Consider the following 15,202-nt stretch of genomic DNA (forward strand, 5'->3'; position numbering starts at 1 on the left):
GAACACCTCTGCTCCCAGTGCCATGGGGCTGAATGCTTCTACTCCCAGTGCCATGGGGCTGAACCCCTCCGTTCCCCATTGCCATGGGGCTGAACCCCTCTGCTCCCATTGTCATGGGGCTGAACCCCTCTGTTCTCCATTGCCATAGGGCTGAACCCACCCCGTCCCTTGGCTCCGTTTCTCCACTCACTATTCCTTAGGCTGCAGGTTTACCCCATAGGGAATGTGTTTGTTTGACATAAATGGGTGGCACCAGGGACCTTTGAGCAGCTTCAGGGTGCCAGAGGTCACACCTACTTGGAGCACCCAGGGCCTGGCAGGGAAAGAAATAGGCATGGAATCATGGAATGGTTTGGGTTGAAGGTACCTTAAAGCTCATCCAGTTCCATGGGCAGGGACACCTTCCACTAGAGCAAGTTGCTCCAAGCCCTGTCCAACCTGGCCTTGAACACTGCCAGGGATAGGGCATCCAAACCTCCATTCACCCCACCCCAGTGTCCCACCACCCTCACAGGGAAGAACTTCTTTAAATCCAACTTAAATCTCCCAAAAAGCCCCCAAAGTTCCCTGAAACCATAAGGAACCATCAACCTACAGTGGGAGCAGAGGGATTCCAGCCCCATGGCAATGGGAGCAGATGGGTTCAGCCCCATGGCAGTGTGGAGCAGCGATTTTAGCTGGAATGCTGTTGGTATCAAGGAATGAGCCTTTTCCAACTAGATTTTGAGGCTGCAGCTCCTGGTGTCCAAGCACCCTCTTCACCAGGGGTGTCCTTAGGGATGGATCCTGCCTGGATCCCAGCTCCAGCTTTACCCTTAATACCCCAACACACATTGTTGGAGATACAACACAGACAACCCCATTGGTGTCCCATCAAAACCTGCTCCCAAAACCCTGCTGCTGTATCAGCCATCAGTTACCTTCACTGTGGAGATATTCCTGAAGGATGCAGCTTCCAAATGGAAGTATGGAATGGGATCAGGACCTTCAGGACGAGCTGCTTTGAGCACCCAACAGCAACCGTGTCCCTCATCCAGGCCATACAAAGGGTGTCAAAGGAGGAATCCTGGCTTGGAAAACATCGTTGTGGTGACAAAGGCGCAGTGTTCGATATGGCACCGCCCGGGATTTCTATCCACCAACACGAAATTCCCAGCTCCCAGAGCAGAATTCCCACACGGCTCCCGCCTAAACCTCAGGGCAAAACCTCTGGAAACATGGCAGGATTCCACCTGGCAAAGGAGTTCTCCCAGCTCCCGCTTATCCCAGAGCTTCTTCCCATGGGGAGGTGGGAAGAGGGGGGACCTGAGATTGGAGCCTGCGAAGCAGCAGAAGCATCCCTATAATGGGTGTTAACACCAATATGCCAACAACAGAGGCCAGAGGGAGGGTTTTAGGTGGTTTTCCTTCTTTTCGATGAAGGAATAACCCTTCATTGCCATCGAGGAGCTCTTGGGGATGCTGATCCCAGCACATCATCACCTGGGGTTCAGCTCTTCCAAAGCTCCTGGCCCCAATCCCACAGCACCGGGGGGAAACTGGGATGGAAATGGCTCTTTCCATGGTGTTTTCTTCAGGGTAATGGCTATGGGTTGACTACAATGCAAGTGACCCCACAAACGGGCATTGGGCTTCGTTGGCACCATCCTTGTGGTGCCATTTCAATGGCATTTCACGGCAGAGGGTTGGAACTGGATGATCTTAAGGTCCTTTCCAACCCAAACCATTCTATGATCCTATTAACCGCAAGATACCCACAAAGGGAGCTCCTTGCCTGGAGGAACTGGCTTTATGAGGTGAAAACACACTGCGAATGGGAGGAGAATCAAAGGATGCTACAAAGAGGAGGAAGCTGCTAAAGAAGGAAATGGGATGACAGGAAAGCTCCTGGAGCCAAGAAAGGGCTTCTGTGTGCAGAAGGAAGGAGCATCACGAGGTGAATCACAAAGAACCTCCACCCAGGGCCAACGTGAGGGCAAGAAAAGACAAATCACAGGCTCAGACCTGGAGGGAAGCTCAGATCTGGGCTCAGCCAGAGCCTGGAAGTGGTCTCCAGCCCTGCAGACACACACAGGGGTGAAGATCTTGTCTTCTTGTTGACCAGAACCCCTCCATGTGCTGGGGCTGTGCCCCCAGAGCAGTTTGAGGTGAAGGGTTCAGGAGACACGAAGAGCCTCAATAGTTGGGGGTGGCAGGAGATGTGACTGATGCCAAAAGCTTCCAGGCCTGGAGCCGTGCCCAGGGGTCCCTGTGGGCCCCAGGCTCTGCTCTGGGCTTGGGTGAAAGGTTTTAGAGGATTCCAAGACCAAAACAGGGGTCCCAGAGGGAGTAAGAGGCAGATGGAGCCCTCTGGGGCATAAGGAAAGCCTGAGGCTGGGGGAACTCCACAGCATGAGGGTGGTAGAGGGACAAAAGGAAGCGTAGGGCTGTTTTATAGCCTTTAGGGAGCACAGAAATGTAAAGGAAAAGGGTCATTGGATTTGCAGGCTCAACCATAAGGTTTGACATGGAAACCTTCCTCCTTCTTAGCTGGGTTTGCCATCCCTGTTGGAAACCAGGGCTGTGTTTGGTGCTGGGTTGATCTGCTGGCAGCTGAAGTGCCAGTGAGAGCAGTTATAGTTCAATATCATCATCACAAGGACATCATCCACCTGAGACCATGGCTATCAGTGACTTCCTCTCCCCATGGCAGCAGTGCCATGGTCCATCATCCTCCATCCCCAAATCACAACCATCACTTAGGAGCAAAGCATCATTTGTGGAGAGGGGGAGCAGTGCCAGGTGAGAATTCCAGCCAGAATTCCACCCATTCCTGCCTTCAGAGAACAGATATCAGGGGGTTGGACTCCAAAAAGTGATCTTTTATTTCTCAAAGAACATCTGCAATTCCATCAGCATCGCTCAGAAAGGGAATGATTCCAGTGTCGACCTTCACACCAGCGCTGCTACCTTGGGCTTTGTCACATTGATGCTGTCAACCAGGAATAAAGTTCCAGTTTCGTGGAATCAGGGATTGGGTTGAGTTGAAATGACCTTAAAGCTCATCCAGCTCCACTGGCAGGGACACCTTCCGCTAAACCGGGTTGCTCCAAGCGGGAGCAGAGGAGGAGGCTGCGCAGGGCGGGACAGGGGAGATTCAAGCCCTGGCGGCCACCATCCCGTCCACCCTCCCCGCCCTGTCCATTTGGTTCGTTCCAAGTCGGTGCCGCAGCGGCCGGCCAGGGCTCCGCCGGCAGGGCCCATGTGAGGCGCGGGGGGTGGGCTCTGCCCGGGGCCGGCACCGGGAGCCGGGAGAGGGTTTGGGCATGTTTGGGGCATTTTGGGTCGGTTTGGGGGCACTGAGGCAGGTTTCTACAGGTCGGGGTCGGACGCAGCCGAATCAATGCGGGAGTTTCACTCAGACCCGACCATGCACGCACGCACCAGCCGCAGGTGGCGCAGACGGCCTGAATTGGGTCCCAACCCCGCTTCGCTTCGACTCCGCCCGCACCCCGCTGGGTCCTAGACGCAGACCGTGGGACGTAACATTCCGCAATGGGTTAGGGTGGAAGAGACCTGCTTCCCAATATTCCAACTCACTTTTCCCTCTGACAGGTTAAACACATTCCCCTTGCCCTATCCCTGCTCCCACAGTCGAAGAGCCAAGACAGAAAGCTGCTGCTGGGCCACTTCTGCACATGGTGAGCTCCACAACGGTGCCACCGGCATTGCCCTTGCTCCTCACTTTCCCACCTAAAAGACCAATTGCGAGCAATCTCTATGGCGAGCACTCGAGGCTGTGCCAGAGCCCGGTGCTTAGAGCATGAGAGTCCGGGTCCTGCTGCCACAGCCAAAGAGCCAGGACTGAAAGCTGCTGGTAGGCCTCTTCTGCACACGTTGAGCTTCGCAACAGTGCCACCGGCATAGCTCTTGCTCATCGCTTTCCCATGTAAAAGTCCAATTCCGTGCATCCTCTACCGTGCCCGCTCTAGGCTGTGCAAGGGCCCGGTGTGTAGAGCACGAATGTCCGGCCCCTGATCCCACAGCCGAAGAGCCAGGACTGAAAACTACTGCTTGTCCTCTTCTGCAGATGGTGAGCTCTGCAACAGTGCCACCGGCATTGCTCTCGCTCCTCGCTTTCCCACCTGAAAGTCCAATTGCGTGCAACCTCTACGGTGAGCACTCAAGGCAGTGCCGGAGCCCGGCACGTAGAGCATGAATGTCCGGCCCCTTCCCCCACAGCTGAAGAGCCAGGACTGAAAGCTGGTGCTGAGCCTCTTGTGTACATGGTGAGCTCCGTAACGGTGCCACCGGCATTGCTCTCGCTCCTCGCTTTCCCACCTAAAAGTCCAATTGCGTGCAACATTGTTGGTGCCCACTCGAGGCTGTGCTGAGCCCATCGCATTAAGCACGAACGTCCGGGCCCTGCTCCCACAGCCGAAGAGCCAGGACTGAAAATTGCTGCTGGGCCTCTTCTGCACACAGTGAACTACACAAAGGTGCCACCGGCATTGCTCTCGCTCCTCGCTTTCCCACCTAAAAGTCCAATTGCATGCAACATCTACGGTGCCCGCTCCAGGCTGTGCTGAGCCCATCGCATTGAGCACGAGGTTCGGGGTCCTGCTCCCACAGCCGAAGAGCCAGGACTGAAAGCTGCTGCTGGGCCTCTTCTGCACACAGTGAGCTCCACAACGGTGCCACCGGCATTGCTCTCACTCCTCACTTTCCCACTTAAAAGTCCAATTGCGTGCATCCTCTATGGTGCAGGCTCAAGGCTGTGCTGAGCCCCTCGCATTGAGCACGAACATCCGGGCCCTGCTCCCACAGCCAAAGAGCCAGGACTTAAAACAGGGCGTCTTCTGCACACAATGAGCTTCGCACCGGTGCCACCGGCATTGCTCTCGCTCCTCGCTTTTCCACCTAAAAATCCAATTGCATGCCACCTCTATGGTGAGTCCTCGAAGCTCTGCCCAAACCCAGCATGTAGAGCACGAACGTCCGGCCCCTGTTCCCACAGCTGAAGAGCCAGGACAGAAAGCTGTTCTGGGTATCACCTGTGCATGCCGAGCTCTGGAACGGTGCTCTTAACATGGTAGTTTCCCCTTGGTTTGCCACCAAAAACTACATTTTCATTCTGCCTCTCTGCTGAGTGCTCTCAGGCATTAAGTAGCACAGCTCATAGAAGGCAAATCATGCAGTGTCTGCTCCCACACCTGGTGTGCCAGGATGGAAGGATGGCGCTAGGCATCACCTACCTCCGTGGAGCTGAGGATCGGTGCCATCAACATGGCAGTCCCCCCTCATTTTGCCACTGGAAACACCACCAGAGCTACCAAGGACAGAATGCGGGTGCTGGACTTCTACATGGGCTAGAAACAGTCTTATGTTCTTATATGTTCTTCTTATGTTCTTCTGGAGAAGAGAAGGCTGCGTGGAGACCTCATAGCAGCCTTCCAGTATCTGAAGGGGACCTATAAGGATGCTGGGGAGGGACTCTTCTTTAGGGACTGTAGTGGTAGGACAAGGGGTAATGGCTTCAAACTTAAACAGGGGAAGTTTAGATTAGATATAAGGAAGAAGTTCTTTACAGTGAGGGTGGTGAAGCACTGGAATGGGTCGCCCAGGGAGGTTGTGGATGCTCCATCCCTGGCGGTGTTCAAGGCCAGGTTGGACAGAGCCTTGGACCACGTGGTTTAGGGCAAGGTGTCCCTGCCCATGGCAGGGGGGTTGGAACTAGATGATCTTAAGGTCCTTTGCAACCCTTACGATTCTATGATTCTATGATTCTATATCTTTATCAAAGCAAAATGGAGAAGATTAATTATCTCCATAGCCATGTTCTAAAGCGCAAGATGTAATCCTGGTGAAAGTGCCGGTGTTTTAGCTTTACCAGAGAATCCTTTTCCCTATTTGGCCCTTTGTTTGCTACAGACATCAGACAGAAAAGAAAACAGACTGTGGCTCATCAGGCTGCTTATATGGCAGCTGGTGGTTTGCCCCACCCCTGCCCTAGGGCATTGAGAGAGGGGTTGTGGGTGGGGCCTGGGGTATATGAGGCCCAGCCTTTCATTAGGGAGCTCAATCAGTTCTTAGGCTTCACTGGGGTTATTTCTGTGCGGTTCATTCAGTCTTTCATAGCTTCTAAGATTTGTGATTTTCTTTTTCCTCTTTTTTTGTGCAGTTAGTTTTTGATGGTTATTGAAACAGAGTTGGTTGAGGGGAGATTTTCAGGACATGTCAACTTTTACCAGTGTATGTATTAGTAAGTATCTTTGTATGGGGTGGGGTTTTTTTTTCAGGGTAGTATATTTGTAGGATGTGTTGAGGTTTAGTAAGGCAGTTTAATGGTATGCTCTATTTTGGGGGGGGTTTGGGGTTTTTTTCTAGTACTGTGTTTTGTGTGGGGTTTTTTACTGAAGGTAGAGTTTTGAGGTTTTTTCCTGCTGCTTTTATTCTGTATTGGCTTAGTAGCTGAAATATTTGTTGCTTGTAGGACTTAAGGAGACGTTATCCAGTAGACACAAGGTTACATGTGGATTTCTACTTGGAGTTTCAGGGTGTGTCAAGGAAGTTCTATGGAGAAAATGGATTGTGTCTTTCCCAGCAAGGGATGGCTTATTGCTTTTCGCAATTATTTGCAGAGTACCTTGCTGTCCCTAGAACCTGTGCATCTTGTTGTAGGCTGCTAGTAAATTATCAGTCTCACAACTTCGTGTATGCTGTAGGTTCGTAGCAAAGCCCAGCATCTCAGGCAAGATAGGAGATAAGAGGTACTGCAAAATGCAGGGGGAGGGTTAGAAGAACAGCTCTTGAGGAGCAGCTGGTGCAGGGAGTTCAGGAGTGCAAGTACAGGCGAGGGGGAGCTGTCAGGAAGGAGCAGGGTTCCTCTTTTGGGGTTCAGGACACAAGAAGGGGTTTAAAAAGCTTTAGACTGAGGGTGGTTACCAAAGAAGAGAGGGTTCATCAGCCTTTTGCTGTCAGATTTTGGTGTCGGTGATGTCTCTTTCATTTTAGTCTCCCTGCAGCTCATGACAGGTATGGCAAAGTCACAAGAGATGCAGCATTAACACCTCGGGCCTGTGCCTCTTAATCTGCAGGGCTGTGCAGAAGATGAGTCTCATCTTATAAAACAACAGCACTGACTCAGGCAAGGAGAGCAGTGACAAGCAGGTCGAACCTTGTTTGTGTTATCCAGGTGATGCACAGGCCCAGATATGGCAGCCAGACATATCAGGCTAGGGTTAGGGTTAGGTTAGGGTTCGGGGTAGGGATAGGGTTAGAGTTAGGTTAGGGTTCGGATTAGGATTGTGGTTAGGATTAGGGTGTTAGGGTTGGGGTGATTAGGGTTAAGGTTAGGGTTAGGGTTTAGGGTTAGGTTTCGGCCTAAAGTTAGAGTTAGTTTAGGGTTATAGGGTTGGGGTTAGGTTACCGATAGGGTTTAGTGTAAGGGTGTGGGGTTAGGGTTAGGGGTTAGGGTTTAGGGTTAACGTTAGGGTTGGGTTAGGGTCGGGTTAGGGGTTGGGGTTAGGGTTAGGGGTTAGGATTTGTGCGAGGGTTAGGGTTAAGGTTAGGGTTAGTGAGAGGGTTAGGGTTAGGTTTTAGGGGTTAGGTTTTAGGGGTTAGGGTTAGTGTTAGGCTAGGATTAGGGGTTAGGTTTAGTCATTAGGGTTATGGTTAGGGTTAGGATTAGAGTTTAGGGTTATGGTTAGGATATGGTTAGAGTTAGGTCTGGGCTTAGGGTTAGGTTAGGGTTAGGGATAGCTTGTCAGCTTAGTGTTAGGTTGAGATCAGGGTTACGGTTTGGAGTTAGGATTAGAGTTTAGGGATAGGGTTAGTCTAAGGTTAGGACTGGGTTTAGGGTTAGGTTTAGGGTTAGGTATTGGGGTTAGGGTTAGCGTTAGGGTTAGGCTTAGGGTTAGGTTTAGTGGTTAGGGTTAGGACTAGTGTTAGGGTTAGGGGTTAGTCTTAGGCTTAGGGGTTAGGGTTGGGGTGGGGTTAGGGTTAGGGGTTTACAGTTAGGGTGAGGTTTAGGGTTAGGGCTAGGGTTTAGTGTCAGGGTTAGGCTTATGGGTTAGTGTTAGGGGTTAGGGATAGTCATTAGGGTTAGGTTAGGGTTAGGCTAGGGTTAGGGCTAGGGTTTATTGACTGTTAGGGTTAGGTTTATGGGTTAGTGTTAGGGTTAGGCTTAGGGGTTAGGGTTAGTGTCAGGGGTTAGGGATAGTCATTAGGGTTAGGGTAAGTGGTTAGGGTTAGGTTAAGGTTAGGCTAGTGTTAGGGTTAGGGGTATGGGTTAGGGTTCGGGTTAGTGAGGTTAGGGTTAGGTTTAAAGTTAGGGTTTATGGTTAGGGTTTAGTGTTAGGGTTACGGTTTAGGCTTAGGTTTAGGGTTAGAGTTAGTGAGGGTTAGGGATCAGGTTAGTCTTTAGCATTGGGGTTATTGTTAGGGTTAGGGTGAGGTGTTAGGTTTAGGGTTAAAGTTAGGGGTTAGGGTTGGGTTAGGGGTTAGGGTTAGTCGTTAGGGGTAGGGTTGGGTTAGAGTTAGGGCAAGTGTTTGGTTAGGGGTTAGGGTTGGTTTGGGGTTAGGGTTAGGGTGAGGGGTTAGGGTTGGGGTTAGGGTAAGGGGTTATGGATTCGGGTTAGGGGTTGGGGTTGTGGTTAGTGGTAGGTTAGGGTTGGTTTAGAGGTTAGGGTTAGCGTTAGTGAGGGTTAGGTTTAGGGTTAGGGTTAGAGTTAGGGTTTAGGATTAGGGTTAGGGTCATGGTTAGGGTTAGGTTTAGGGTTAGCGGTTAGGGTTAGTGTTAGGTATTAGAGATAGTCATTAGGGTTAGGGTTAGGCTTTAAGCTTAGGGTTATTGTTAGTGTTAGGGTGAGGGGTTAGGGTCAGAGTTAGTGGTTAGGGTTAGGGGTTAGGGTCAGGTTTAGGTTAGGTTTGGTGGTTAGATTTAGGGTTAGGTTTAGGGTTAGGTGTTAGGGTTAGGGGTTATGGTTAGGGTTAGGGGTAGTTACGGTTAGGGTTTATGGTTAGAGGTTAGGGTTAGGTGTACATTTACAGGTTTAGGGTTAGGGTGTCGGGTTAGGGTTAGGGTTTATGGTTGGAGTTAGGGTTAGGGTTAGTTAGGTTTAGGGTTAGGGTTAGTCATTATGGTTGTGGTTACGGTTAGGTTTTAGGTTTAGGATTGGGATTAGGGTTAGGTTTAGTCATTAGGGTTAGGGGTTAGGGTTAGTCATTAGAGTTAAGGTTATGGTTAGGTTTTAGGTTTGGGGTTAGGGTTTAGGATTAGGGTTAGGGTTAGGGGTTAGGTTTAGTGTTAGGTTTAGAGTTAGGTGTTACGGTTAGAGGTTTAGGGTTAGGGTTAGGGGTTAGGGTTAGAAGTTTAGGGTTAGGCTTAGGGTTACGTCTTAGTTTTAGGGTTAGTCTGGGGTTAGGGTTCAGCTTAGGGTTAGTGTTAGTCATTAGGGTTAGGGTTAGTGTTAGGATTAGGGTTAGTGTTAGGGTTAGGATTAACTTTAGATTTAGGGCTAGGGTTAGTCTTAGGCTTAGGGTTAGGGTTAGTCATTATGGTTAGGGTTAAGTGTTAGTGGTTAGGGTTAGGATTAGACATTAGGGTTAGGGTTAGGGGTTAGGTTTAGGGTTAGGGTTACTGTTAGGGGTTAGGGTTATGCTTTGGGTTAGGGTTGTGCTTTGGGTTAGGGTTAGTGTGAATGAGGGTTAGGGGTTAGGGGTTAGGGTTAGAGTTAGGGTTAGTGTTAGTGTTGGGGTTTAGGTTTAGTGTTAGGGTTAGTGTTATGGTTAGGAGTTAGATGTTAGCGTTATGGTTTGGGTTAGGGGTTAGGGGGTACGGTTAGGCTTATGGGTTAGGTTTAGTCATTAGGATTAGGGTGAGGTTTAGGGGTTACGGTTAGAGTTAGGGTTAGTGTTAGTCATTAGGTTTAGTGTTAGGCTTAGGTGTTAGCGTTAGGGTTAGGGTTAGTTTTAGTCATAAGGGTTGAGATTAGTGTTAGTATTTAGGTTTGGGGTTAGGGTTTTGGGTTAGGTTTAGGGTTTAGGCGTAGGGTTAGGGTTAATGAGGCTTAGGGTTAGGGTTAATGTTTGGGGTTTGAGGTTTAGTGTTAGGGTTATGGTTAGGGTTAAAGGTTTAGGGTTTGGGTTAGGGTTTAGGTTATGTTTAGGATTAGTCATTAGGATTAGGATTATGGTTAGGGGTTAGGGTTAGTTTTAGATTTAGTGTTAGAGTTAGGTATTAGGGGTTAGGTTTATGGTTTGGGTTAGGCTTTAGGGTGTAGGGTTAGGGTTAGGGGTTAGGTTTAGGGCTAGGGTTAGGGTTAGCGTTAAGGTTGTTCATTAGGGATAGTTAGCGTTAGGGTTAGGGGTTAGGTTTAGGGTTAGGGTTAGTCATTAGGGTTAAGGTTAGGATTAGGTTTTAGTGTTAGGGTTAATGAGAGTTAGGGTTAGGGGTGTGGTTAGGATTAGGGTTAGAGTTAGGGTTAGTCATCAGGGTTAGGATTAGGGTTAGGTTTAGACATTCGGATTAGGGTTAGGTGTTAGGGTTAAGTTTAGGGTTAGGTTTAGGGGTTCGGGTTAGGTTTAGGGTTAGGGTTTGTCATTAGGGTTGTGGTTAGGGTTAGGTTTTAGTTTTAGGGGTAGGGTTAGGGTTTAGGGTTAGGGGTTAGGTTTAGTGTTAGGGTTAGGGTTTGGGTTAGGGTTCAGGGCTAGGTTTAATGTTAGGGTTCGGGTTAGGGTTTAGGTTTAGGGTTCGGACTAATGAGGGGCAGGGTTAGGGTTTAGAGTTAGGGGTTAGTTTTAGTCGTTAGGGTTAGGTTAGGTTTAGAGGTTTAGGGTTAGGGTTGGGATTGGGTTAGGTTTAGTATTAGGGTTAGGGTTAGCGTTAGGGCTTGGGTGAGGGTTAGGTTTAGTGGTTAGGGTTAGGGTTATGGTCAGGGTTATTTTAGGGTTAGGGCAAATTGTTACTGTTAGTTTAGGATTAGGGTAAATGGTTAGGGTTAGGCTTAAGTTTAGGGTTAGGTTTTGGGTTAGGGTCTAGGGTTAGGTTTAGGGTTAGCATTAGGGTTAGGATTAGGGATTAGGTTTACGGTTAGGTTAGGGTTAGGATTACTCATTAGGATTAAGATTACAGTTAGGGTTTTGGGTTAGGGTTAGGATTAGTGTTGGGTTAGGGTTAGGGTTAGTCATTAGGGTTGAGATTAGTGTTAGGATTTAGGTTTAGGGTTAGGGTTTCGGGTTAGGGTTCGAGTAGGGTTTGGGGTTAGGTTTGGTTTTAGGGTTAGGGTTCGGGTTAGGGTTAATGAGGGTTAGGGTTAGTGTTAGTCATTAGGGTTAGGGTTCGGGTTAGGGTTAGTGTTTAGGTTTAGGGTTAGCATTAGGGTTAGGGTTAAGGGTAGGGATTAGAGTTTTAGTGTTAGGGTTATGGTTTGGGTTAGGGTTAGTGGTTAGGGTTCGGGTTATGTTTAGGATTCGTCATTATCATTAGGGTTAGGGTTAGGTGTTAGGGTTAGGGTTAAGTTTAGTGTTAGGGTTTAGTTTTAGGGTTAGTGTTAGAGTTAGGGATTAGGGGTTAGGGTTATGGTTTGGGTTAGCGCTTAGGGTGTAGGGTTAGGGTTAGATTTTGGGTTTAGTCATTAGGGTTAGCGTTAGGGTTAGTTGGGGTTTACAGTTAGGGTTAGGGGTTAGGTTAAGTGTTCGGATTAGGGGTGTGGTGAGGATTAGGGTTAGAGTTAGGGTTAGGGGTTCGGGTTAGGGGTTAGGGTTAGAGGTTTAGGGTGAGGGTTAGGATTGGGTTTGGTTTAGGTTAGCGTTCGTCATTAGGGTTAAGGTTCGGATTAGGTTTTAGGTTTAGGGTTATGGTTGGGCTTTACTGTTAGGGTTAGGGGTTAGGTTAAGTGTCAGGTTTGGGGTTAGGGTTCGGGTTAGGGTTTAGGCTTAGGGTTAGGGTTAGTGTTAGGGTTTGGGCTAATGAGGGGTTGGGTTAGGGTTAGTCTATTGTTAGGGGAAATGGTTAGGGTTAGTTTAGGGTTAGGGGAAATGGTTAGGGTTAGTTTAGGGTTAGGGGAAATGGTTAGGGTTAGGTTTAGGGTTTTTGTTATGGTTAGTCATTAGGATTAGGTTTAGGGCTAGGTTAGGGTTAGGCTTGGGGGTTAGGCTTACGGTTAGGGTTAGGGTTAGGTTTAGGGTTCAGGGTTAGAAGTTTAGGGCTAGGCTTAGTGTTAGTGCTTAGTTTTAGGGTTAGGGTAGGGTTAGGGTGTTGGGTTAGGATTAGGCTTAGATTTACGGTTAGGGTTAGGTTTTAGGTTTAGGATTAGGGTTAGGGTTAGGTTTAGGGTTCAGGGTTAGAAGTTTAGGGCTAGGCTTAGGGTTAGTGCTCAGTTTTAGGGTTAGGGTAGGGTTAGGGTGTTGTGTTAGGATTAGGCTTAGATTTACGGTTAGGGTTAGGTTTTAGGTTTAGGTTTAGGATTAGGGTTAGAGTTAGTCATTAGGGTAAGGATTAGAGTTAGGGTTAGTCATTAGGGTTAGGGTTAGCGGTTAGGTTTAGGATTAGGGTTAAGTTTAGTCATTAGGGTTAGGGTTAGGATTAGACATTAGGACTAGGTTTAGGGTTAGGGGTTAGCATTAGGTTTGGTGTTAGGGTTATGGTTTGGGTTAGGGTTAGAGTTAGTGAGAATGAGGGTTAGGATTAGGGTTAGTGGTTAGGGTTAGGGCTAGTCATTAGGTTTAGGGTCAGGTTTCGGGGTTTGGGTTAGGTTTAGGGTTAGGGTTTAGGGTTAGGGTTAGGTTTAGGGGTTAGTTTTAGTGTTAGGGTTAGGGTTCGGGTTAGGGTTTAGGCTTAGGGTCAGGGTTAAGGGTTGGGGTTAGAGGTTTAGTGTTAGGATTATGGTTAGGCTTAGGGTTAATGAGGTTTAGGTGTTAGGGTTAGAGGTTTAGGGTTAGAGTTAGGGTTCGGGTTATGTTTAGGATTAGTCATTAGGATTAGGGTTAGGGGTTAGAGTTAGAGTTAAGTTTAGTGTTAGGGGTTAGGTTTAGTTTTAGGGTTAGTGTTAGAGTTAGGGTTTAGGGGTTAGGGTTATGGTTTGGGTTAGGGTTTAGAGGGTAGGGTTAGGGTTAGAGGTTAGGTTTAGTCATTAGGGTTAGTGTTAGTGTTAGGGGTTTATTTTTAGGGCTAGGTTTAGAGTTAGCGTTAGGGTTAGTCATTAGGGATAGTTAGCATTAGGGTTAGGGTTTAGGTTTAGTGTTAGGGTTAGGGTTAAATTTAGGGTTAGGGCTAATGAGGGTTAGGTTTAGTCATTAGGGTTAAGGTTAGGGTTAGGTTTTAGGTTTAGGGTTAGATTTTAGAGTTAGAGTTAGGATTAGGTTTAGGGGTTTAGTTTTAGGGTTAGGGTTAAGGTTAGTGTTCATGACAGGGTTATGGTTCGGGGTTCGCATCAGAGTTTTAGGGTTAGGGTTAGCATTCGGGTTAGGTTTAGTATTGGTCATTAGGATTAGGGTTAGGGTTCGGATTAAGGTTAGTGTTAGGGCTTAGACTTAGTGTTAGGAGTTAGGGTTATGGTTTGGGTTAGGGTTTAGGGGTTAGGGTTAGGGTTAGGGGTTATGTTTAGTCATTAGGGTTAGTGTTAGGGGTAGGGGTAGGGTTTAGAGTTAGGGTTAGGATTAGAGTTAGCGTTAGGGTTAGTCATTAGGGAGATTTAGGTTTAGGATTAGGGGTTGGGGTTACGCTTAGGGTTAGGGGTTAGGTTTAGGGCTAGGTTTAGAGTTAGCGTTAGGGTTAGTCATTAGGGATAGTTAGCGTTAGGGTTAGGGTTAGGCCTTATGAGGGTTAGGGTTAGTCATTAGGGTTAAGGTTACGGTTAGGTTTTTAGTGTTAGGGTTAATGAGGGTTAGGGTTAGAGTTAGGGTTAGGACTAGTTGTGAGGAGTAGGGTTAGGGGTTCAGGTTATGGGTTAGGGTTAGAGGTTTAGGGTGAGGGTTAGGCTTGGGTTAGGTTTAGGTTAGGGTTATGGTTAGTCATTAGGGTTAAGGTTAGGATTAGTTTTTAGGTTTAGGGTTATGGTTGGGGTTTACAGTTAGGGTTAGGGGTTAGGTTAAGTGTTAGGGTTAGGGGTGTGGTGAGGATTAGGTTTAGAGTTAGGGTTAGGGGTTTGGGTTAGGGGTTAGGGTTAGAGGTTTAGGGTTTGGTTAGGTTTAGGTTAGGGTTAGGGTTAAGTTTAGGGTTAGGGCTAATGAGGGTTAGGGTTAGTCATTAGGGTAAAGGTTAGGTTTAGGTTTAAGTTTAGGGTTAGTGTTAGGGGTTAGGTTTAGTGTTAGGGTTAGGGTTTAAACTTGGGGTTAGGGTCAGGGCTAATGAGGGTTAAGGTTAGGGTTAAGGGTTGGTGTTAGAGGTTTAGTGTTAGGGTTAGGGTTAAGGTTAGTGTTAATGATAGTTAGGCTTATGGTTAGGGGTTAGGGTGAGAGGTTTAGGGTTAGGGTTAGCATTTGGGTAGGTTTAGTATTAGTCATTAGGATTAGGGTTAGGATTAGGGGTTAGGGTTAGGATTAAGGTTAATGTTAGGGCTTAGGGTTAGTGTTCGGAGTTAGGGTTATGGTTTGGATTAGGGTTTAGGGGATAGGGTTGGGGTTAGGGGTTATGTTTATTCATTAGGATTAGGGTTAGTGTTAGGGCTAGGGATTAGAGTTAGGGTTAGGATTAGAGTTAGTGTTAGGGTTAGTCATTAGGGATAGTTCGGCTTAGGGTTAGGGGTTAGGGTGAGGCTTAGGGTTAGGGTTAGCGTTAGTCATTAGGGTTAAGGTTAGGGTTAGGTTTTAGGGTTAGGGTTTGGGTTAGGGTTTAGGTTTAGGGTTAGGGTTAAGGTAAGGTTTAGATTAGGTTTAGGGTTAGGGTTTGGGTACGATTAGTCATTTGGGTTAGGGTTAGGGGTTAGGGTTAGAGGTTTAGGGTGAGGGTTAGGATTAGGATTAGGTTTGGGGGTCACGGTTAGAAGTTTAGGGTGAGGGTTAGGTTTAGGATAAGGGCTATGGTTGGGGTTAGGCTTCTGGTTAGGGTTTAGCTTTAGGATTAGGGTTAGGGTTTAGGCTTAGGGTTAGGATTAGTTTTAGGGTTAGGGTTATGGAGGGTTATGGTTAGGGTTAGGTTTACTGTTTAGGGTTAGAGGTTTAGGGTTAGGGTTTAGGGTTAGGGTTAGACGTTTAGGGTTATGGTTAGGGGTTAGGCTTAGGC

This window comes from Strigops habroptila, chromosome 22 (assembly GCF_004027225.2).
Source record: "Strigops habroptila isolate Jane chromosome 22, bStrHab1.2.pri, whole genome shotgun sequence".
NCBI classification, from domain to species: Eukaryota; Metazoa; Chordata; class Aves; order Psittaciformes; family Psittacidae; genus Strigops; species Strigops habroptila.